The 25,467-nt window shown below is 46.7% G+C and overlaps 1 long non-coding RNA gene across 1 annotated transcript in view; it reads left to right on the top strand.

Moving 5' to 3' along the window:
• LOC143941798 (uncharacterized) overlaps positions 1 to 15,287 on the top strand; it is a 40,328-nt gene extending 25,041 nt beyond the window's left edge. The window contains exon 2 of the long non-coding RNA XR_013264430.1: positions 15,043 to 15,287. This is a non-coding gene — a long non-coding RNA (uncharacterized LOC143941798). The remainder of the gene's footprint in view (positions 1 to 15,042) is intronic.
• Positions 15,288 to 25,467: the final 10,180 nt, after the last annotated feature.

Raw genomic sequence — 25,467 nt, 5'->3', positions numbered from 1 at the left:
CCCATCCGATCCAGCTTCCATCGCTGTCTCTCTCCTCATTGGACAGACTGATAGCAGTGGGAGCGATTGGCTACAGCTGCTGTCAATCAAATCCGATGACATGGGGGTGCGCGGTGGCCAGAGTCCCGCTTTCTGTGTCAATAGATGCAGCAGCGAGTCTCGGGAGTGAGCACGCACAGGTGCCCCCAGGGAAAGCGGCTTTCCGTGGGGGCACCTGATGAAGAGGAGGGTCCTGGAGTGCCAGTGGGGGGTACCCAGAGGGGCTGCTCTGTGCAAAACCATTGCATAGAGCAGGTAAGTATAGGCATGTTTTGTATTTTTTTTTTTTTTTATAAAAATACCCAGTCTAAAAAGAAAATATCTGTTATCACTATACTTATACATTCATACAATTTTTTTTTTGTTTTTTTTGTTTTTTTTCTCAAAACATCAATTACTATAAAACTGCTAGAAGTATGCTGTATAGAGGAAAGATGTTAAATATTTATACATTTACATGTATACATTTTCTATACATTTTTTTCAAACCCTTAACTATTAGGCCCCCTTCACACGGGACGAATCGGATGGATGGGCTCCGCTAGCTCAGTGGGGGATCGCTCCGTTGATCCTCGCTGAGCCGGCAGATGACAGGTCTGTCTCCGCTCCCTGTGCAGGGATGGACCTATCAGAGCCCCGCTGTTCTCTATGGGCAGATCGGATGAAAATGGACTGCGTGACCGTTCTCATCCGATCCCATCTGATCCGCTGGACGGATGGCAAACGTATCGCCATCTGTCTGTTTTGAGCAGATCTTGTCGGATCGGATGGCAGGTGGGTGTCAGCGGACACATCTTCACTGACATCCGCCTGCCAATATGAGTCAATGAGTGGCCGGCTCAGATCTGACTGAAAATGGATCCAAGCGGGTCAGTCGTGTAAAAGGGGCCTTACAGTTGTCACCAAACTGCAGCCCTGGGGCCAGATGTGGCCCTTTGCTTGCTTTTATCCTGCCCTTGAAGCATTATTCCTCCCACCAACTCCAACGATGGGGCGCTATTCCTCCCACTGACACCAATGATGGGGCAATATTCCCACCACTGACTCCAATAATGGGCCACTATTCCCCCCCACTGACACCAATGATTGGGCACTATTCCCCACTGGCACCAATGATGGATCACTTCCTCCCACTGACTCCAATGATGGGGCACTATTCCTCCCACTGACACCAATGATGGGGCAATATTCCCACCACTGACTCCAATAATGGGCCACTATTCCCCCCCACTGACACCAATGATTGGGCACTATTCCCCACTGACTCCAATGATGGATCACTTCCTCCCACTGACTCCAATGATGGGGCACTATTCCTCCCACTGACTCCAGTGATGGGGCACTATTCCTCCCACTGACTCCAGTGATGGGGCACTATTCCCCCCACTGACTCCAATCATGGGGCACTATTCCTCCCACTGACACCAATGATGGGACACTATTCCTCCCATTGACTCCAATGATGGGGCACTATTCCCCCACTGACTCAAATGATGGGGCACTATTCCCCACTGACTCCAGTAATGGGGCACTATTCCCCTCACTGACTCCAATAATGGGGCACTATTCCCCTCACTGACTCCAATAATGGGGCACTATTTCCCCCACTGACTCCAATAATGGGGCACTATTACTCCCACTGACTCCAATAATGGGGCACTATTCCCCCACTGACTCCAATAATTGGGCACTATTTCCCCCAATGACTCCAATGATGGGGCACTATTCCTGCCACTGACTCCAATAATGGGGCACTATTCCCCCCACTGACTCCAATAATGGAGCACTATTCCCGAACTGACTCCAATGATGGGGCACTATTCCCCCACTGACTCCAATAATGGGGCACTATTCCTCCCACTGACTCCAATAATGGGGCACTATTCCCCCCACTGACTCCAATAATGGGGCACTATTCCCCCACTGACTCCAATGATAGGGCACTATTCCCCCACTGACTCCAATGACGGGGCAGTATTCTCCCACTGACTCCAATGACGGGGCACTATTCCTCCCACTGACTCCAATAATGGGGCCCTATTCCCCCCACTGACTCCAATAATGGGGCACTATTCCCCCCACTGACTCAAATAATGGGGCACTATTCCCCCCACTGACTCCAATGACGGGGCCCTATTCCCCCACTGACTCCAATAATTGGACATTATTTCCCCCACTGAATCCAATAATGGGGCACTATTCCTCCCACTGACTCCAATAATGGGGCACTATTCCCCTCCTGACTCCAATAATTGGGCACTATTTCCCCCACTGACTCCAATGATGGGGCACTATTCCTGCCACTGCCTCCAATAATGGGGTACCACTCCCCCCACTGACTCCAATAATGGGGCACTATTCCTCCCACTGACTCCAATAATGGGGCAGTATTTCCCCCACTGACTCCAATGATGGGGCACTATTCCTCCCCACTGACTCCAATAATTGGACACTATTTCCCCACTGACTCCAATAATGGGGCACTATTCCCCCCACTGACTCCAATAATTAGGCACTATTCCTCCCACAGACTCCAATAACGGGGCACTATTCCTCCCACTGACTCCAATAATGGGGCACTATTCCTCCCGCAGTAAACTGATCCTTTCCTTAGAAGGTTTGGAGACCCCTGAACTAGTACTACACCACTTCATGTAATGTATATAAAAAGAAAATGTGTCACACAATGGGGATTAGAAACAGATATGGAGCACCATTGGGATCAACACGAATGTCAAACCAGTAGTTGAGCATTTCTTCCAAGGTGATTGGGGCATCAGCGGGCAGTCTGCGGGGCAGTCGGGGAACAGCAGCCCGGCACAGAGGACAGGTCCTGCTCTGCTGCGCCCATTGCTGGATGCATTCCAGGTGGAATTGGTGACTGCAGGGCAGAGTCGTAATGTCTTCTCCATTTTGAAAATCTATTAAACAAATGGAACATGTCAGCTGGTCCTCACCACCCGGCTGGATGGGTGGCGGTGGTGATGGGGGTTGTTGAGGAGCTCTGCCGCGGTCTCTAGGAGAACGGCTCCTATGGTCCTCCTGTCTCCTCCGACAGGCTCTAGACCTCGTCCGATGGGCGATGGGTGACTCTCCGCCGTCCTGACAAGAACGCCTCTGCCGGGATCCGGGACGAGAAGGACGAGGCATCCCGATGGTATAGGGTGCCTTTTATACCTGAAAAAGGCTAAAAAATTATAATATTAATAATAATATTATAATTAGCAATAAGATGGTAGAAATAGCGATAACTATCAATTAAAATCGATAAAATCGCAGTCAGTCACAAGGAAAAGCAGTAAAACGCTGTGAGATCGCAGAGCAACAGCTCAGAGCAACCGCACTCAGCAACTCGTAATGAGAAGTGACCTGAGACAGGCTCAGCCTCATCCCCCTCTAGTAAGCGCCTATCATTCATCTTATGGTGACCTCACAGCATCGTATTTGTTGCCCATATGTCATCATACAACACTGTACACATCTACATCTTATATCATTACATTCATTTCACATTTCATTACATTCTAATGGGTTTTTTAAGGGTTTAATTCTTTAAAATTGTCACTAGGTGGCAGTCTCCGTTTTCCCATAGCTAATTTGCATACCACTATGTCCCTGTCCAATCAGCTGAAGGCTGTGCAGTGAGGAGGGTGGGAGTTGGGCGCCATCTTGGCTAATGGTTGTGTATGAGAAATTGATATGAGTTTATATTTGCTGGGAAAGCTGAAGAAATCACCCAATCCGGGAATTTTGGTGAGTGAGGAGAGCAGAGCTTTACAGGTGAGGAGTACAGAGGGGAGGAGAGCCAGGGGTAGGTAGGAGAAGGCGGTGGGGGGGAGGTAAGTAGGTGGGGGTAGGTCTGACAGAATGTACTGTGTGCTCTGTGGTGTGAGGTGAGCTCTGAGGTGTAATGGGGAGTATATAGCCGGCTGTAGAGGTGATAATATCCGGGGGAGGGGGGGCAGACATAGCTGGAGCCCCCCATCACCCCTCATCTGCCCCCCCCCCCCCCCCAGTCTGTGCCTCCTAATCCCCCTCATCATTGCTGGATAAGAGGGGGTGTGGGGGAGGGGAGGGCGGACTTGAGGCCCCTATAATGTGTAAGCTGACCCCCCTCCCCCCTCTGATGATATAAAACAAATGTAATATATTGCAGAGTAGCAGCCCTCAGATCTGCATTATATTTCCTGGTCACTATGGTGATCATTCAGTAACACTTCCTGTCCTCCATCCCATATACATAGAGGGGGCTGCTATGACTAGAAATAGGAGGGGGAGGGGACATTCACTGCCCCAGACCCCTAATACAGGGATGGTCACATGACACTTCCATGACCACTAATGATGGGGGGGGTAAAAGTGTTTGTAAACCTCAGACATGAAATATGAAGAATGCATATCCCTCTATAGCTGGGGTTGGCAACCCGTCGATCGCCACACAGTGACTGGTTGATCGACACCTCGGCTTGCCGAGCCGACTATCAGATGTGGGACTGTTTATTGGCAGCGGAAACGCCGGCCGCACAGAGAACAGCCGGCGCATCAGCCGATGCGGCTTCTATAGTGCGGCAGTGTCAGGCGGAGTGATATTACCGCCCCCCTCTGTATTCCTGTCTTAGCAGAGAAGCGGAGTGCAATATACCAAACAAGTAGTGTGTGCCCGAGGTGCCCGGGGAGCTGTGGGCAGACCTACCACCCCCTGGGGAGTTTCCAGACAGACGGAGCTGCTTCGGCAGTCTGTGTCTGTTCTGTCCCTGGATGCCCCCTCCTCACCCAATGGATGCTCGGGGGCATCGCACCCTTCACCCCAATTCTTCACTGCTCTCAGTTGTAGTCGGATCCAATGACCAATGGTAAAGGGCCAGTTCACACCACATGCAGTCCGGTGCATTTTTTTCTGCCTAAAAAACGCATGGATAGTAGGTTATATGCTTTTCAATGACATCGTTCACACCAGTGCTTGCATTTCCAGTGCGTTCCAGAAAAAAAATAGAACATGCTGCATTTTTCCTTCATTGGACTGTGCTGCAATGCTGTAAAACGCATCAAAAATGCACTGGAACACACAGGTCCTTACGGCCAGTTCACACCATAGAAACGCAGTCCGGATGCGTTCCAGATGCTTTTCTGCATGCACGTTTTTGGTGCATTTTTAATGCAGTCCAGTGCATTTCCCTCCCATTTTTTCTTAACCCTAAATAAGGACATGTATGTTCCAGTGCGTTTTTGATGCTTTTTACAGCATTCCAATACAGATCAGTGCAGGAAAAATGCAGCGTGTTCTACTTTTTTTTTTCTGGAACTGGAAAGCCCTGAAACTGACCGCACTGGTGTGAACTATGCCATAGGAAACCATATAACCTACTTTCCATGCGTTTTTGATGTAGGAAAAATCGCACAGGACTGCATGTGGTGTGAACTGGCCCTAAATAAGAACATATGTGTTTCAGTGCGTTTTTGGTGCATTTTACAGTGTTCCAGTTCCAGAAAAAACTTTTCCTGCACTTGACTATATTGGAACACTGTAAAACATGCCAAAAACGCACTGGAATGCAACTAAATGCACAAAAACGCACTGAAACACACATTTAAGGTTAAGAAAAAAGAGGTAGAAAAAATGACCTGGATTGCATCAAAAACACGCATGCCGAAAAGGATCTGGAACGCATCCGGACTGCGTTTCTATGATATGAACTGGCCCTAAATACGGATATGTGTGTTTTAGTGCATTTAGGTGCATTCCAGTGTTTTTTTGTTTCTTTTTACAGTGTTCCAGTGCAGGAAAAATGCAGCGTGTTCTTCTTAACCCCTTCCCGCCGAGCGTACACAGATATGCGTACTCGGCTTCCGGGGGTTATACCGGGATGATGCCCGCACCTGCAGGCATCATTCCGGTACCGTTTTGCAGAGCGGGCGATCGGCTATCCAACCATAACAAACGATGCGGCTAAAAGCCGCTCGGCTGTTATGCCGGAGGATTGGGAGGGGACGTCCCCCCCCTCCCGCCGCTCTTACCGGTGCTCCCGTTCAATCAGGAGCACCGATCTCACATCCGCCGCTTCCAGCAGCTGGGGAGGGACTGGAATGAACACGGAAGCGACATCATGACGTCACTTCCCGTTTACTCGGCTGCCAATGGCGCCGGTTTTAAAAAAAAATATACAGTATTCAGAATCTTCGTTTTCGGCGATCTGAATACATTGACGTGTAAAGGAGGGATGGGGGGTCTTTTAGACCCCCCATCCCTCCATAAAGAGTACCTGTCACCACCTATTACTGTCACAAGGGATGTTTACATTCCTTGTGACAGCAATAAAAGTGATCAAAATTTTTATTTTTAAAAAAAAACAATTTATTAATTTTAAAATAAATAAAAAAATAAACATTTTTTTTAAAGCGCCCTCCGTCCCCGCGATACGCATACGTAAGTCGTGCCCACATATGTAAACGGTGTTCAAATCACACATGTGAGGTATCGCCGCGATCGTCAGAGCGAGAGCAATAATTCTAGCACTAGATCTCCTCTGTAACTCTAACCTGGTAATCGTAAAAAAATGTTTAAATTGTCGCCTATTGAGATTTTTAGGTACCGTAGTTTGTCGTCATTCCACGAGTGCGTGCGATTATAAAGTGTGACATGTTTGGTGTCTATTTACTCGGCGTAACATTATCTTTCACATTGTGCAAAAAAACTGGGCTAATTTTACTGTTTCGTTTTTTTTTTTAAATTCATGAAAGTGTCCCTTTTGCCAAAAAGTTGCGTTTAAAACACTGCTGCGCAAATACCATGTGACATAAAATATTGCAACAATCGCCGTTTTATTCTCTAGAGTCTCTGCTAAAAAAATATATATAATGTTTGGGGGTTCCAAGTTATTTTCTAACAAAAAGTATGGATTTTAACTTGTAATCACAAGATGCCAAAAATAGACTTAGTCATGAAAGGGTTAAAAACTATATAACCTACTTTACATGCGTTTTTGATTCCAGAAAAAAAATGCACTGGACTGCATGTGGCCCTAAATAAGGACATGTAACATAAAACGCACGGATGTGAACTATAGCCATACTGTAGTGTGTTTCTGAAAAACTAAAAACGCACTAAAAAATGCACAGGTGTGAACCAGGCCTTACTCGTGGATTGAGATTCAGGCAGCTGGGTGGATCCCAACAATATGGTCGGGATCCTTCCAGATCCTATAGCTGCTCTGCCATGTCAGCTGACAACGGGCAATAGTGCTTGTCTCCCTTCCCAAGTACTGAGCGGCTGTACAATACAGGAGTCACTCATAGCTGGTTGTTCACACCACATGCAGTCCAGTGCATTTTTTTCTGCATCAAAAACGCATGGAAAGTAGTTTATATGGTTTTCTATGGCATATTTCACACCAGTGCGGTCAGTTCCGGGGCTTTCCAGTTCCAGAAAAAAAAATGTAAGTATTGCATTTTTCCTGTACTGGAACGCGGTAAAATGCATGAAAAATGCACTGTAGTGCATCAAAAACGCACCGGATCCCATTACACTGAAAAAAAGAAAAAAAAAGCATCTGGAATGTATCCAAAAATGCACTAAAGACACACATGCAGAAACACATCCGGAACAGATCTGGAATGTGTTTTTGTGGTGTGAACGGCCCTAATTGTCCTATCTGAGAACTGAAGCCGTATGGGCAGAATTATTATTGCATGTTTCTTCTGACATGTGCTGCACAATGCTCTATTCTCTCTAATTGTCTTCATTTGCACAGTAGGGTAATAGAATCGCATTATCACGGGTCGATTGTATAAAAGCTCAGATTCAGTTTTTCTGGTGGATTTTATTCTACTATAAATGGATTCTCTTATTAACAATAGAGAGAATAACAATAGACTCTCAAATGTTTAATATTAATAATAATTTTGAATAAAAAAATGCAATGATTGTATTACTGCTTGTGTTGTAGCCAAATGATTTCATACTTGGATGGGAAGGGGACTCTTAGGCCTCGTACACACGGGTGAATGTCGGGCTCGTTCGGCCCGTGTGTACTGCAGCCAATCCGACAAGCCGTTCTTTTAGCCAGCTTCTCTGGAAGGGTTATGACTGAAAGAGGTCTGCTGAGCGACTCCCATTCAGTGCTGACCGGAGTGTTCTGGTGGGTGGGCTGTTCCCCTGGCACAACAGAATCACACAGCAGGAGAGATCGCCGTACTAACATTGCATTGATAGTACAGAGGCTCCCCCTGAATTGTCAGTTTTCTTTTTTTCTTTGTTTAGCCCGCTGCGTAGAACAAAAAAAACGATTATTGTGTACGAGGCTTAGAAGTAGAGCTGGGCGATTTAAAAAAAAAAAAACTCGATTCACGATTCAAATCAAGTTTGTTTTTTTTGTTTTTTTTTGATGGACAGTCCTGAGGAGCTGTGGGCAGGAGTTTTTAGGCGAGGCCGAGGCTCCGGCCTAGTCCTTGGCTTCCGGCCTTGTGGACTAGGCCGAAGCCATGGCCTCGCCTAAAAACTCCTGTCCGGAGCACCTCAGGACTGGCAGGTTGGTGAAAAAAAAATATAAAACAATCAATTTGTTTTAAATTTTGAATCGATTTGACCTCTCAACTCGATTCAAGATTTAAATAGATTTTTTCCCCAGTCCTACTTAGAAGTGACACTAAACTCTGATTTTAAAACCATCTTTTCAAATATGTATTCTTAACTCAAAAAATATCCTCTGTGGCTCTTAGCCCCCTCCAAATTCTTTTCTTTTATTTTTTGCTCACACATGATTGCAACTAATATAATATGCACTGCTTGTTTAAAAGAAATGGGTGTGAGGGGGAAAGGAGAGGTTGAGGAGCTCAAGGAGGATGACGATGGTAAGGAGGCAGAGAAACACACAATGAGAAATAATTTCATGAAAAATTTCCCAGGACCATTAACTACTTAATGGCCCACCACACATTTACTGCCGCAGGGCGGCCCGGCTGCACAAAAACAACATACCTGTACTTTGTTTGCACTTCCTGGTCTGGGGCACGTGCGTGCAACCCGCTCCCACTGTGATTGGACACAGCAGGACCTAATCAGCGTGTCCACGATCGCGCTAGCGGCCGAAAAGGGGTTAAACCCGCCCGCAAAACGCCGCTGCAGCGGCGCTTTGCCGGCGGTATTGCCGCGGTGTCCCATTGATTTCAATGGGTAGGAGCGGTGAATACACCGCTCCTTCACCGCTGCAAAGATGCGGCTAGCAGGACTTTTTTCACCGTCCTGCCAGCGTATCGCTCCAGTGTGAAAGCCCTCCGGCTTTCACACTGGAGTTAAAGGGGCCGGTTTTTTTCAGGCGTTACACAGGCGCTATTTTTAGCACTGAATACCGCCCCAGTGTGAAAGCAGCCTTAGTGTCAGATTTGTCCAGCGCAATGTCGTAATCCTGCTAAAAATCGCTGATCGCCGCCATTACTAGTAAAAAAGAAAAAAGTCCCTAAATCTATCCCCTAGTTTGTAGACGTGATAACTTTTGCGCAAACCATCAATATATACTAATTGGGATTGTTTTACCAAAAATATGTAACAGGATACATATTGGCCTAAATTGATGAATGTTGTTTTTTTGATTAGATATGTTTATAGCAGAAAGTAAAAAATATTTTTTTTTTCAAAATTGTTTGTCTTTTTTTGTTTCTAGAGAAAAAAATAAAAACCGCAGAGGTGATCAAATACCACCAAAAGAAAGCTCTATGTGTGGGGGAAAAAAGGGGCATACATTTTGTTTAGGTACAATGTCGCACAACCGCACAATTGTTAGTTAAAATAACGCAGTGCCGTATCGCAAAAAGTGGGCTGGTCATTAAGGGGGTAAATCCTTCCGGGACTGAAGTGATTAAATGGGGGATATGTATGGATTCAATTTGTTGAATAAGGAGGATATTGTTGTGACTTTAAGCCCCCTTTCACACAGGCTGTGCGATCAGGTCGGCCTGTCTGTTATTCAGGTGGATCTGATCAGACCATCCATTCACCTCTATGGAATGGTGGATGTTAGTGGACACACGTCTGCTGACATCCTCCGATATCCAATCTGATCCTGTCCACCAAATCCAGGACCACCATCCATCTGGCGGAGAGGTGGTCCGTTTTCATCCAATCTCCCCATAGAGGAGAGTGGGACTCTGAGGGGTCCGTCTCTGTACAGTGAGGTTGGTGGGTTTTGCCATTGTTTATGTCACATGGTTTTTGTGCAGCGTTTTTTCAAACGCAGCTTTTTTTTGGGGGGGGGGGTTAGAGACTACACCTTTTTACATTTTATTGTGAAAAAACACAATACATAACCCAATTTTTTTTAAATATAAAAGATGATGTCACGTTGATTGGATAGATACCAAACATGTCACGTTTTAAAATTGCACACGCCCGCACAACGGCGACAAACAACATACATTTTACTATTCATAGGCAATGCTTTAAAAGCCTTTACAGGTTACCACTTTAGATGTACAGAGGAGGTCTAGTGCTAGAATTCCTGCCCATGATCTGACGTTCGCAGCGATTCCCCACGTGTGGGATGATTGTTTTGTGTGTGTTCAGGACCAACGTACGCTTTTTTTTCTAATTATTTATACTATTTTATTTTGACACCGTCGCTTTAATTAAATTATTTTTTTAAATCACTTATGTTGCCGTCACAATGAATGTAAACATCCTTTATGACACCAATAGGCATGTGTCAGGTATTATTATGGGGGGATCTGGGGTCCTCCTTTGCACTTAAAAGCATTCCAAATGTCAACAACAGTGGTTTTAAATGCTTGTATTATTTTTATGTTTTATTTTTATTAGTAATAGCTGTGCTCTGCGATTTTTATTTATTTTTATTTTTTATGGGACTGTGACATTGCGGTGGGCAGATTGGACACTTTTGACACATTTATGGGACCATTGGCATTTATACAGCGATCAATGTTATAAAAAAACACTGATTACTGTGTTCTTTGTGTGGGTTTCTAACTGTATGGCCGCGTACACATGCGGGGACTGTTCGCCCAACTTTGTCCGCTGAACAGTGTTTCGGCGGACAGTCCGCCCGTGTGTGGGCTTTCAGCGGACAGTTTCAGCGAACAGTCCGCTGAACAAGGTTTTTCGGAAATTCCGAAAAACTGTCCGCTGAAACTTTGTTTCAGCGAACAGTCCCCTCATGTGTAGGCTTGTTCGTCAAACTAAGTTCCGCGCATGCTCAGAAAGGATTTACACGCCGAAAGTTATAATGCAGTGTATAGGACGTCGTATTTTTCGTCCCGTCGTACGTGCCGTTCACGTCATCGCGCACGGTTTCAGCAAACTGTTCGTTCGTCGTGTGTGGCCATGTCCGTCCATGCTAATTTTGAGCGGACTGTTTGCCGAAACTGTTTGACGGACAAAGTTGGGCGAACAGTCCCCGCGTGTGTACGCGGCCTTTGGGGGATGGGAATTACTAGAGGAGGAGACATATGGCTGTTCCGCCTTAGTAGGAACAGACGATCTGTCTCTCTTCTGACAAAATGGGGATTTGTGTGTTTACACACACAAATCCTTGTTCTGGCACTCGTGCCTGTGAACATGCGTGGGTGGCAGCGATTGTGCCCACCGGCCACGTGCATCGGGTCCCCAGTGGTGCAGCATGCGGCCTCTTAAAGGAGCCGACGTACGGGTACGGGATTTTGCGGTAACGAACCACTTTTCCGACATATATGTGCGTGAGTCAGTCGGCAAGTGGTTAAGACTCCAGTAAAGTGGAAGTAATGTCATGCCATCACTTCCAGGTTACTAGATACGAGACCCGATCAAAGACGATTCCAGCTTTGTCCGGGTTGCCGGCAGACGTGGCGGCTGGTCGCTTGGGCCTCCTCGTGGGACGGGCGAGCTGCGGAAGGCGGGGGAGGGGGAACGTTCTCTCCGCTGCTTAGCCGCATCGGTTGTTATTACAAGGAAGGGACGGTTGGCTCTAAAAAACGGTACCGGGGTGATGTCTGCAGTTGCATATCACCCCAATATAACCACTTGAAGCCAAATGATGTACAGGTACGGGATTTGGTGGAAAGTGGTTGTAAACCCTTACAAACCACTTTTACCTACAGATAAGCCTAGATTAAGGCTCACCTGTAGGTGCAAGAAATATCTCCTAAACCGTGTGGAAAAGACAGTCACGCTGTCTACGGCGCTCGCACTGTAGACAACGGCACGCAGGTATACTGAGTGTGCCATTTCTAGCGGCGATTGTGCCTTTAGTGGTGGCTCCCGCGATTCAACACACAATCAGCGCCGAAACCCTTTCTAGTGATTAGCGCCTGTCTTCTCTCTTTTTTCCCCTAAAATTGCCAGTCAGACCTCTTCCCCTGCAGGATGGAATGTTGGAGGAGTTCAGTACACCATTCGAGTACAAAACATCCCCAGATATTGAGTTTACTGTGTGTGACTTTACAGGGGAAATTGTCCTTAGCTTAGTGAATGTGGTGAAAATCTGTGCAAAGAAGATTGAAAAATCAGTATTTATACTTTCACATGATTGGATTATGGAGGTCAACAGAGCTTCACCACATTCAGTAAGCTAAGGAGTGACACAGTGATCAGACTATTTACCTTTAGTAAATCAACCCATAGTGTTTGCAAAAGTAAAAGGTCGTTTTTTTTATTTATTTTTTATGGAGTAGGAAAGGGTTAAGCCCCCGTTCACACACCGAATCCAACTTTGAAATAGATTTCAAAGCTGCAGGTCATCACAACTTCAAGTGCAAAACTGAAATCGCAAAAAATAGTGCAGGAACTTCTATTTCAAATCGGCGAGGCACCTCAAAGTCGAAGACGCACCCATTCGATCAGTTCCATTGTCAACAAGGTGCGACTTGTCATGCGATTTTGGATCTGTCAAATTCGTATGACAAGTGACAACGATGTGAATGGGTACTTAACCCATATCTGGTATTTTTTCTAAAAGTTTGCTACTAAGAAAATGTTCCCTTCATATTTTGTCTGGGAGAGGCAACAGGAAATCTCACCAAAGTGAATTGATCTCCCATCACACCCCTTACATTGCTTTGTATGGCCCCCACATGCTTGTATGCATGCCTGATAACATTGGGGATGCTCCTAATGAGACGACAGATGGTGTCTTGGGGTGTCCTGGGGTATTTCCTCCCAGATCTGGAGCAGGGCATCACTGAGCTCCTGAACAGACTGAGGTGCAACCTGGCGGTGTTGGATGGATCGAAACATAATGTCCCAGAGGTGTTCTATTGGATTTAGGTCAGGCGATTGTGGGGGCCATTCAATGGTATCAATGCCTTCATCCTCCAGGAACTGGCTGCATACTCTTGTCACATGAGGCCGGGCATTGTCATACACCAGGAGGAACCCAGAACCCACTGCACCAGCGTAGGGTCTGATAATGATTTCTGATTTCATCCTGATACCAAATGGCAGTCAGGGTGCTTGCCTGATTCTTACCCTCTGCCACCCCTGCCTGTGTATAACCCCTCTGCCACCCCTGCCTGTGTCTTAACCCCTCTGCCACCCCTGCCTGTGTCTTAACCCCTCTGCCACCCCTGCCTGTGTTTTAACCCCTCTGCCACCCCTGCCTGTGTCTTAACCCCTCTGCCACCTCTGCCTGTGTCTATCCCCTCTGCCACCTCTGCCTGTGTCTATCCCCTCTGCCACCTCTGCCTGTGTCTATCCCCTCTGCCACCTCTGCCTGTGTCTATCCCCTCTGCCACCCCTGCCTGTGTCTATCCCCTCTGCCACCCTTGCCTGTGTCTAAACCACCCCCCCCACACCTGCCTGTGTCTAAACACCCCCCCCCCCCACACCTGCCTGTGTCTAACCTCCCCCCTACCTGTGTCTAAACACCCCTGCCTGTGTCTAAACCCCCTGCCACCCCGCCTGTGTCTAAACCCCCCCGCCTGTGTCTAAACCCCCCCGCTACCCCTGCCTGTGTCTAACCCCCCCCCCTCGCTGCCCCTGCCTGTGTCTAAACCCCCCCCCGCTGCCCCTGCCTGTGCCTAAACCCCCCCCCCCCCCGCTGCCCCTGCCTGTGCCTAAACCCCCCCGCCTCCCCTGCCTGTGTCTAAACCCCCCCCCGCTGCCCCTGCCTGTGCCTAAACCCCCCCGCCTCCCCTGCCTGTGTCTAAACCCCCCAACCACCATTGCATTTGATTGAACTCCCCCACCACTGTTGCATGTAAATCTTACTTCCTGATAAATTACATTTTAATTTTCATTGCCATGATATAAAATAATGGTTGTGGGGGCTTTTGGTGGGTGTGATTTTTTTTTGGGGGGGGGGGTAGGTGGGCTGGGCAGCATTTCATTCCTGGACCCAGGCAGCACAATGTCTTGGGCCAGCCCATATATGTTTTCTTTTTTTTTAAGCTGTGTACTTACCTGAATTTGCCTTAGGCTGAGTTCACACTGGCATTAAGAGCAGGTGTTTGAGAGGCGTTTTAAAAAGCCCCCCAAATGCCTATGCACAAGATACAATAGATATATAGTGCTGTTCACACTAAGCGTTAGCATCCTGTTGCTTCAAAATTGAAGCCTCATGTCGAGTCAGGAGGTGTTTGAAGCCTTTTCAACGCCCCCCATTCAAGTCTATGGTAAATGCTCTGGTAGGCGGTTGCAGGGCATTAAGATTTGTTCATTTACTGTAATGGAATAGGCATTTGTGGAGCAGTTTTAACGTTCATCAAATGCTTCAAAACTGCCCATAGGGTGTTTGGGGAGCATTTTTAACTCCTCATTAATGCTTGTAAAATGCCTGTCAAATGCCCAGACTAAAGTTCATTGATGCCGGTCTGACGCCCACACTAATGCCATACAAACTCTATAGGAGTGTTTGTTGAGCATTAGATATTTATATCAGCATCTTGCAGTCCTTATACAGCAGGTCGTCCTTCACATTTTTGTTACCACTGTGACAATCATATTATTTTGTATTTATACATGCACTGTATACTTCCTTCATAATTGTTTTGCAAGAAGTTAATGTCCATATTTTATGTCTTTAGACAGTTCTACTTCATCAGTTTGTCTTCCTGAAGAAACAGACTCTGCCCTGCGAAACGTGTCGAGAACATATTCAAGACGCTATGAGTGGAATCTTTAAAAATGTATGACGGCATTTATATAACATGTTGTATAATTGTCCTCACCTTGATTTAAAGTGTACAGTTTTGTATTATGTGTTTAACTTGGTGCCTTATTTAGGATGTTTTTACTGAACATAGACAATAAAAGTTGTTTTTTACTTGGAGATTTTTTCTTGGTGTGGTACCATTAAAGTCCTATTGAACTTTGTGTCTTAGGGAATGCTCTCTTTATGCATGTGTAATATATTATGTATGCACTTCCTGCCCTGGAGTTGTTGGCTTCGAAACCCTGGAAATTGAGAGAGAGAGAGAGAAAGTCTCAGCCAAATGTCCCATCCATGCTACAAGCCAGAAGAGCATACTCGCCAACTGTCCTGGGAAATTCTCAGGATTTAGACCTTTGTCCCGGTCTTACAGTTTCCTGGGAAATGTCCCGGTCTAAATCTTTTTTCCCACTAGAGGCTGCGGCGGTGTCCTGTCAGATAGTGTCCGCATTCGCAGTACACATGACAAGCAGATTCTGAAAAGATCCGAAGATGAACGGCGCCTGCGTCGTGAGTCCAGGTTCTAGCCCCACCATCCAAGTGGACATAGTTAGAATAAAAAAGAGCCGAGCAAAGCGAGGCCGTGCCCGAAGCGTGGCGAGCGACACAAGCCCGCAAGGGTCCCTCTAACTATGTGCAGCCCTATGTCCACTTAGATGGTGGGGATCACACCTGGACTCATGGCGCAGGAGCCGTTCATCCTTGGAAATTTTCCGAATCTCCTTGTGCTCCATACTGTGCAAGCGCTGCGCCTGCGCAGTACACAGCGGAGACTGTTCCATAGGTGGACATTTTTGGACAGAACACCGGCACTAATAAAATGTCTCTGCCGGCTGCCATTTTACTGAAGACCAGCTATCGTGAGGAAGAAAGAAGAGGCGGAACCCAGGCTCTGCCTTTTGGTTCTTCCCTTCAGCTGGTCAGCTGTAATTGGGCGGAGACCAAATCACCTGCGGCCCACACCTGAGGGGACACTTAATGTAAGGAGGGACTCCACTGGCTGGGGACACCTGATGTATAGGGGCACTCCGCTGGCTGGGGACAACTGATGTATAGGGACACTCCGCTGGCTGGGGACACCTGATGCAAAGGGGCACTCCGCTGGCTGGGGACAACTGATGTATAGGGGCACTCCGCTGGCTGGGGACAACTGATGTATAGGGGCACTCCGCTGGCTGGGGACAACTGATGTATAGGGGGACTCCGCTGACTGGGGAACCTAATGTATAGGGGTACTCCGCTGGCTTGGGACAACTGATGTATAGGGGGACTCCGCCGACTCGGGACAACTGATGTATAGGGGGACTCCGCTGGCTCGGGACAACTGGTGTATAGGGGGACTCCGCTGGCTCTGGACAACTGTTGTATAGGGGGACTCCGCTGGTTCGGGACAACTGGTGTATAGGGGGACTCCGCTGGCTTGGGACAACTGATGTATAGGGGGACTCCGCTGGCTGGGGGCACCTGATGTATAGGGGGACTCCGCTGGCTGGGGAACCTGATGTAATGAGGGAATCAAAGTTACACAAAAAAGAAAGCAAAGAACATATAAAACACACACCACAAAACGTGCTGGAAAAGCACATCAACCACAACCTGCATAGATGTGAATCTAGCCTTAGCGAAGGTTCTGGTTTTTCCCCACAGTTGTATTGCAATATCCTATTTGGGGAGGGTCATTTCTCATAACCCCCCTGAAAAGAGGGCTTCACAATTCATGTACTGACAAGAAGCCTATTGATAGGAGGAGAAAGAAGAGAGACAGAGATGAGCTCAGCCAAATCGGCCAACATTGGAGCCATGTATGACCAGCTTTAGTTAGCTCTCATAACAGACTATATAATGTTTATTTGTTTTTGAGTCATATCTAAAAAGAAGTATAAAAAACATGGGTCTTCCACATGCCACTTAGGCCCCTTTCACACATGCGGACAATTTTGGATGAAATACGGACATATATGCATCCCTATGACCCGATATCATCCCTCTCCGCTATGGTCTGATTCTGCAGACGGAGGAAAATCCTAATTTTCTATCCTTCTGCAGAGCGGATCGGATGAACGCGGACAGACTGCCCATGTTCATCCGATCTCCCATAGAGGAGAGCGGAGATCTGACAGGGCACTCCCTGCACACTGTGCAGGCACCGCCCTGTCATCCGCCGGCTCAGCGGGGATAAACGGAGCGATCTCCGCTGAGCAAGCGGATGTTCACGGGGCGGATCATTACGGATCCGTCCCGTGTGAAAGGGGCCTTACAGGGTAGCCCACTATGAAGACATATAAGACATACAGGACAGCACAGTGGTTCATGGCTCTACCTTCATGGAGTTTGTATGTTCTCCCTATGCTTGTGTGAGCTTCAAGATCATATGGTAGGTTAACTGGCACAAGTATGTATACTTGTATATTCACTATATTACCAAAAGTATTGGGACACACCCATGAACTTTAATGGCATCCCAGTCTTAGTCCGTAGGGTTCAATATTGAGCTGGCCCACCCTTTGTAGCTTCCACTCTTCTGGGAAGGCTGCCACAAGGTTTAGGGGTGTCTATGGGAATCTTTGACCAGTCTTCCAGAAGCGCATTTGTGATGTCAGGCACTGATGTTGGATGGGAAGGCCTGGCTCACAGTCTCCACTCTAATTCACCCCAAAGGTGTTCTATCGGTTGAGGTCAGGACTCTGTGCAGGCCAGTCAAGTTCCTCCACCCCAAACTCACTCATCCATATCTTTATGGACCTTGCTTTGTACACTGGTGCGCAGTCATGTTGGAGCAGGAAGGGGTCATCCCCAAACTGTTCCCACAAAGTTGGGAGCATGAAATTGTACAAAATGTCTTGGTATGCTGACGCATTAAGAGTTCCCTTCACTGGAACTAAGGGACCAGGCCCAACCCCTGAAAAACAACCCTACACCCTAATATCCACTCCACCAAATGATTTGGAGGTGAGTGAGTTTGGGGTGGAGGAACTTGACTGGCCTGCACAGAGTCCTTTCCTCAACCCGATAGAACTCCTTGGGGATGACTTAGAGCAAAGACTGCGAGCCAGGCCTTCTCGTCCACATCAGTGCCTGTGCTCACAAATGTGCTTCTGGAAGAGAGGTTCAACATTCCCATAGACACACTCCTAAACCTTGTGGACAGCCCACAGAAGAGTTGGAGCTGTTATAGCTGCAAAGGTGGGCCAACTCAATATTGAACCTTACAGACTAAGACAGAGATGCCATTAAAGTTCATTTGCATGTAAAGGCAGGCGTCCCAATACTTTTTGTAATATAGTGTACATCTGAGATATGAATCTTAGATTGTAAGCTCCTGAGGACAGGGGCTGATGTGAATGTACAAAAATATCCTAAGTGCTGCATTAATTGTTGGTGCATAAATACATACTTTTAGTAAATAAAAAACCCGGGGTCAGGAATAAACTTTGCAAGTCTCTTCTGCCAAAAACTTTCTACGCCCCGCGTACTTTTCATTATTATTACAGGGCTTTAGTTCCACTTTAATTTAAAATGTATATTCAGCAGGTTTTGTACCAGAAACAAAAGGCTTGTGTCATCAAAATTAAACTGAAATAATTTTAAAATAACTAACATTTTTTAAATAAAATATAATTAAAATAAAAGGCAATAATGTACAAGGAACCCTCTACAAAACGGAAAGGGATTCTGGGCAATGCCAAAAAAAGCCTCTTGTCACATTCGGAGCCTCCAGTTTCCTCTCCTAGAAAGTCATAAAAAGATGACATTTTATTTGAATGGATGGGAAATCTGTTGGTAAAATATGACATTTAATGGAATTTGGGCTAAACTAAGAATTATGGTCTTCCAAAGGTTCTCTGGAAAGAGACGACCTGTAAAGCAATGAGGGGCGGGTCCCACCGCTGCGATGTCCGAGATCGGTTGTGATTCGCACTGCAGTGCAAATCACATGCAATCTCTGTACGATGCGATTACAGCAACACAGATAGTATGGCTGAATTTGCATCGCATTTGGACCAAACTCGCACAGGACCGCCAATGCGATCCGATTCCTGTCCGAATTTGATTTGGGGGTATCATTAACTTTTAACTGACACTCCCAGCAGTTCACATAGGGCAGTGTGAACTGCCGCCGGGAGACATGCGATGTGGGAACCCGCAGTGGATTCGCAGGGTTCCCGTATCGCAGTAGAGTGAAACGAGCCTAAGTGCCGGTCCAGACTAGTGCGATGCGAGAACCCTGCGAATCAACTGCGGGTTCCCGCATCGCACTTGACACGCACGGCAGTTCACACTGCCATATGCAAACTGCTGGGGGGAGTCATTATATGTTAACGACACCCCCATTTCAGCTCGCATATCACACTGCGATCTGACAGTTCGGACATGAATCGGATCGCATATGTGTGAACACATATGCGATCCGATTCTGGTCCGAATAGAAAAAAGGGTCCTGTGCGTGTTTGCACCGAAAGCAGTACGATATCAGCCATACTATCTGTATGGCTGACATCGCACCCGCACAGACATCGCATGTAACATGAACAGCAGTGCGCTGCAAATTACATGCAATGTCTGGCATTAAGGTAGTGTGAACCAGCACTTAACCACTTGCCGACCGCCGCACGACGATATACGTCGACAGAATGGCACGGGCAGGCATATGGGCGTATATATAAGTCCCTGCCTTCCCGCAGGTGGGGGGCCCGATCGGGCCCCCCCCCGGTGCCTGCGGCGGTCGGTATTCGTTCGGGAGCGATCCGGGATGAGGGGGCGGCCATTCATTCATGGCCACCCCCTCGCGATCACTCCCGACGAATGGAAATCCTTCGTGACATCACTTCCTCTCCTGTAATGTAAACACAGGCAGAGGAAGTGATGTAATCTCTCCTCGTGTCGGTATTTTTCGTTCCGGCACCGAGGAGAGAGGATCGGTGAGTTGCACCAACACGACACTTCACAGTAGAACATGCCAGGCACACTCACACCCCCCCTTTACCCCCCGATCACCCCCCCAATTACCCCTGCCCCCCAGTCACAGTGACACCAATGCATTTTATTTTATTTTTTTGCATTGGTGTCATTTGTGACTGTAATAACTGTTAGGGCAGTTAGGGTTAGCCCCCTTTAGTTCTAATGTACCCCCCTAACCCCCCCAATAAAGGTTTAACCCCGTGATCACCCCCCGTCGCCAGTGTCACTAAGGCTGGGTTCACATTGCAGCGGTTTATGAGAACGGATGTGATTCGCACCGCACTGCAGTGCAAATCACATCCGATCTCTGCGATTCGAGTTCAGCAATTCGCCGCACCCGCCGCAAATTCGCACGGGACCCTTTTTTTGGTCCGCAGCAGAATCGGATCGCATGGGTGTTCACACCATGCAATCCGAGTTTGCAGATCGCACTGCGATATGCGAACTGATCTGGGGGTGCCATTAACATTTCACTGACACTCCCAGCAGTTCGCATAGGGCAGTGTGAACTGCCGCCGGGAGGCATGCGATGCGGGAACCCGCCGCGGATTCGTGGCGTTCCCGCATCGCTCCAGTGTGAACCCAGCCTAATAAGGGATCGTTTTTCTGATCGCTGTATTAGTGTCACAGGTGACACTAGTTAGGCAGGTAGGTATTTAGGTTCGCCGCAGCTTTTTATAGCGCCAGGGACCCCCATATACTACCGCATAAAGCCCCCTGATTGCCCCCTAGTTAACCCTTTCACCAGTGATCACCATATAACTGTTACAGGTGACGCTGGTTGGTTAGTTATTTTTTTATAGTTTCAGGGCACCCGCCATTTATTACCTAGTCTCACTAGTGTACCCGTAAATTTAGGGGTGTCTACTTTCCAAAATGGGGTCATTTGGGGGGGGTTTGTGCCATCTTGGCATTTTATGGCCTTCAAAACTGTAACGCCCTTAGAAAGCCTGAAGGCGGTGCTTGGTTTTCGGGGCCCCGTACGCGGCTAGGCTCCCAAAAAGTCCCACATATGTGGTATCCCCGTACTCAGGAGAAGCAGCAGAATTTATTTTGGGGTGTCATTTCACATATGCCCATGGCATGCGTGAGCAATATATCATTTAGTGACAACTTTGTGAAAAAATAAAATAAAATAAAAAAGTTTGTCATTTTCCCGCAACTTGTGGCAAAATATAAAATATTCCATGGACTCAACATGCCTCTCAGCAAATAGCTTGGGGTGTCTACTTTCTAAAATGGGGTCATTTGTGGGGGTTTTGTGCCATCTTGGCATTTTATGGCCTTCAAAACTGTAATAGGTAGTGAGAAGTGAAATCAAAAATTTACGCCCTTAGAAAGCCTGATGGCGGTGCTTGGTTTTCGGGGCCCCGTACGCGGCTAGGCTCCCAAAAAGTCCCACATATGTGGTATCCCCGTACTCAGGAGAAGTAGCAGAATTTATTTTGGGGTATCATTTCACATATGCCCATAGCATGTGTGAGCAATATATCATTTAGTGACAACTTTGTGTAAAAAAAAAAAAAAAAGTTTGTAATTTTCCCGCAACTTGTGGCAAAATATAAAATATTCCATGGACTCAACATGCCTCTCAGCAAATAGCTTGGGGTGTCTACTTTCTAAAATGGGGTAATTTGTGGGGGTTTTGTGCCATCTTGGCATTTTATGGCCTTCAAAACTGTAATAGGTAGTGAGAAGTGAAATCAAAAATTTACGCCCTTAGAAAGCCTGAAGCCTTGGTTTTCGGGGCCCCGTACGCGGCTAGGCTTACAAAAAGTACCACATATGTGGTATCCCCGTACTCAGGAGAAGCAGCAGAATTTATTTTGGGGTGTCATTTCACATATGCCCATAGCATGTGTGAGCAATATATAATTTAATGACAACTTTGTGTAAAAAAAATAAAAATAATTTTTTTTTGTCATTATTCAATCGCTTGAGGCAAAAAAATAAAATATTCAATGGGCTCAACATGCCACTTATCAATTTCCTTAGGGGGTCTACTTTCCAAAATGGGGTCATTTGGGGGGGTTTTGTACTGCCCTGCCATTTTAGCACCTCAAGAAATGAGATAGGCAGTCGTAAACTAAAAGCTGCGTAAATTCCAGAAAACGTACCTTCGTTTGTAGATGTGACAACTTTTGCGCAAACCAATAAATATACAGTTATTGACTTTTTTTTTACCAAAGACATGTGGCTGAATACATTTTGGCCTAAATGTATGACTAAAATTGAGTTTATTGGATTTTTCTAATAGCAAAAAGTAAAAAATATCATTTTTTTTCAAAATTTGCGGTCTTTTTACGTTTATATCGCAAAAAATAAAAATCGCAGAGTCAGTCAAATACCTTTAAAAGAAAGCTCTATTTGTGGGAAGAAAAGGACACAAATTTCGTTTGGGTACAACATTGCATGACCGCGCAATTACCAGTTAAAGCAGCGCAGTGCCAAAGTGTAAAAAGACCTCTGGTCATTTACCAGCAAAATGGTCCGGTCTGAAAGTGGTTAAAGCGGAGGTCCACCCTAAAATGGACCTTCCGCTCATCGGAATCCTCCCCCCCTCCGGCGCCACAATTGGCACCTTTCAGGGGGGAGGGGAGTGCAGTTACCTGGATAATCCAGGTAACTGCACCCACTTCCGGGATAGCTCTCTGCGGAAAGGGGCATAGATTACGCCCCTTTCCGCAAGTGCCCGCCCCCTTCCGCAAGTGCCCCGCTGCCTGCTGGGAAACACACAGATCCCAGAGGCAGCGGGGACCATCCTTATTGCGCAGCGGAACTCGCGCTTGCGCAGTAGGGAACCGGGAAATGAAGCCGAAAGGCTCCATTTCCTGATTCCCATACCCAAGATGGCGGCGGCAGCACCCGAGTGACGATCTAAAGATCCGCTTCGGGTGCCGACATCGCGGGCGCGCTGGACAGGTAAGTGTCACTATTTTAAAAGTCAGCAGCTGCAGTATTTGTAGCTGCTGGCTTTTAAAAAAAAAAAAAACGCGGAGTCCCGGCGGACTCCCGCTTTAAACATTATTTTGTAATCTTTAACTTGCAATACTAACAGAGTAAAACTTATACAGCCCTGCCCTCTGCTGGTAGAATTGCAGACTGCAGTTCTGCTATGCAGTAGTGTAACTAAAGGCAACATTTATTTAGTAATTGATGGAGTGGAGAGCGATTAGAACATCTGTCAGGTTTTTACTGCTTCCTTTCCCCCTATTAGGGAGATTCACCTGTTGTATTTGTCATGTTTACAGTTATCACTGAAAATTTATTAAAATCTAAAATGTTGGGTTGTCATCAGAATAGTAATAGAGGGGAAATGTTTAAAGAGGAAGTAAACCCTGATGGGTTTACTTCCTCTTTGATTCCCTGCAAAGGTAAAGCATAATGGACTACTATGCATCGCATAGTAGTCCATTATGTGTCACTTACCTGACACAGGAGCCAGCGAAGTCACCGCTGTCCCCTGTAGTCCGGAGCCTCCATCTTCTTGGTGGGTCTCGCTGCTCCGGCGCTGTCATTCGTTGGAGCCGTGATGACGTCACTCTCACGCATGCGCACGGGAGCCGCCACTCGTGGCATACCGCCGTTAACTGCAGCACGCTCAGTGTGCCTGCGCGCCGCTGTCTACGGCGCATGCTCTGTAGACAGCGGTGCCTGTCTTTCGGCAAATATCTCCTAAACCGTGTAGATTTAGGAGATATTTTTTGGACCTACAGGTAAGCCTTAACCACTACAGCCCCGGACCAATAAACACCTTAAGGACCAGAGGTCTTTTTACAATTTCGCACTGCGCTGCTTTAACTGGTAATTGCGCGGTCATGCAATATTGCACCCAAACGAAATTTGGGTCCTTTTCTTCCCACAAATAGAGCTTTCTTTTGATGGTATTTGATTGCCTCTGCGATTTTTATTTTTTGCGATATAAATGGAAAAAGAGCAAAAATTTTGAAAAAAAAAGATATTTTCTCCTTTTTGTTATAAGAAAAATCGAATAAACTAAATTTTAGTCATACATTTAGGCCATCCCAGTCGCGACCAATAAGCTGTGTGTGGCCATATTTTTCAGGGGTGAAAGGATCGAGGGGTTGTGTGATGGTCACTGAAGGTGGAGACTCTGGCTCAGTTGGGACAATAGTTTCTGGATTCTCTTTTTTCATGGAGCCCAGTGCAATCATCTCTTCACAGTGCTGTTCTGCACTACGGCATTCCTCAGCACGGATCTTCACCTGCAAGATGCCATCACTGGATGCATTAGCAAGATCTTACAGTGGTTTCTCAAATACTGGCATGCATGCTGTGCTGGCTTGTTTCCATGCCCGGGTCATTCTCTTGGGCTGGTCAGCATCTTCCTGAATAGATTCATTAAGTGGTTTATTAATTTGTTTGGTGGAGAGCCTGCGCATAGATGAGCTCCAGCTGGCACTGCCTAGTCGCCTGGATATCCTGCAAAAAACAACCATTGCTTTGAGCTGTGCATGCGATACAAATATTCAATTATAATAAAACGTTTTAGCATATGTGCGATTTCTTTAAAAAAAAGAATAAAAAATAAATAAATGCAATAAGCACATCTTCATCTACGGGAGATGGTTCCTCTGTGCTTTGTCCTACCAATGATCACCCCAGGTCAGCAAGCACTTTTACCATTATGTCAAAATAAATTAAGACATTACGCCATCCATCATTTGCACAGAAAGACTTTGGAAAACCAGCAGTGGAGGCTTTTTCTTCCTGAACTAAAAGCCAAAGCCCTGCATTAAAGTGATTCTAAAAAGGTTGCTATAAAAAAAAAAGAAAAGCAGGGAGCAGATATCTGTCAAATTCAGGAATTTGCTCCCACTTCCGGGCATAGATCGCTGCACTTTCTGCTGCAAACTACGCTATGTCCTCCACTCCTCCGCCCCCCCCCCCATTGTCTTCTGGGAGACACAGGTCCCAGAAGACAGCAGGGACCATTTAGCATGCACAACGTGACTCGAGCACGAGCAGTAGGGAGCCAGGAGTGAAGCAGAAAGTCGGCTTCGGGTGCATGTATTCAGGGCCAGATTAAGAACATCATGGGCCTGGTGCTGAGGATTTTGGTGGGGCCTTTTATAAACAATAAATAAAAAAATAAAAATGCAAAATATTTTTTGCTATAACAAATTAAATTAAAGAGAGAGAGGGAGGATGAGAGAGAGAGAAAGGGGATGAAAGAGGTGTGAGGGGTAAGGGAAGGAGGATGAGAGAGAAAGGGGGGGGGGTGAGAGAGAGAGGACGCACATGAGCATGTGTGGAAATTACATCAACGCAGCCTGGCAAAGGCATGTGACCGAAGGCACCGAACCCAGAAGGAAGTCCG

The sequence above is a fragment of the Lithobates pipiens genome, unplaced genomic scaffold (genome assembly GCF_037356315.1).
Source record: "Lithobates pipiens isolate NorthernLeopardFrog02 unplaced genomic scaffold, aLitPip1_a1.2 Scaffold_10, whole genome shotgun sequence".
NCBI classification, from domain to species: domain Eukaryota; kingdom Metazoa; phylum Chordata; class Amphibia; order Anura; family Ranidae; genus Lithobates; species Lithobates pipiens.
The sequence above is the reverse complement of the archived record's forward strand: the minus strand, read 5'-3'. Positions and strand labels throughout refer to the sequence as shown.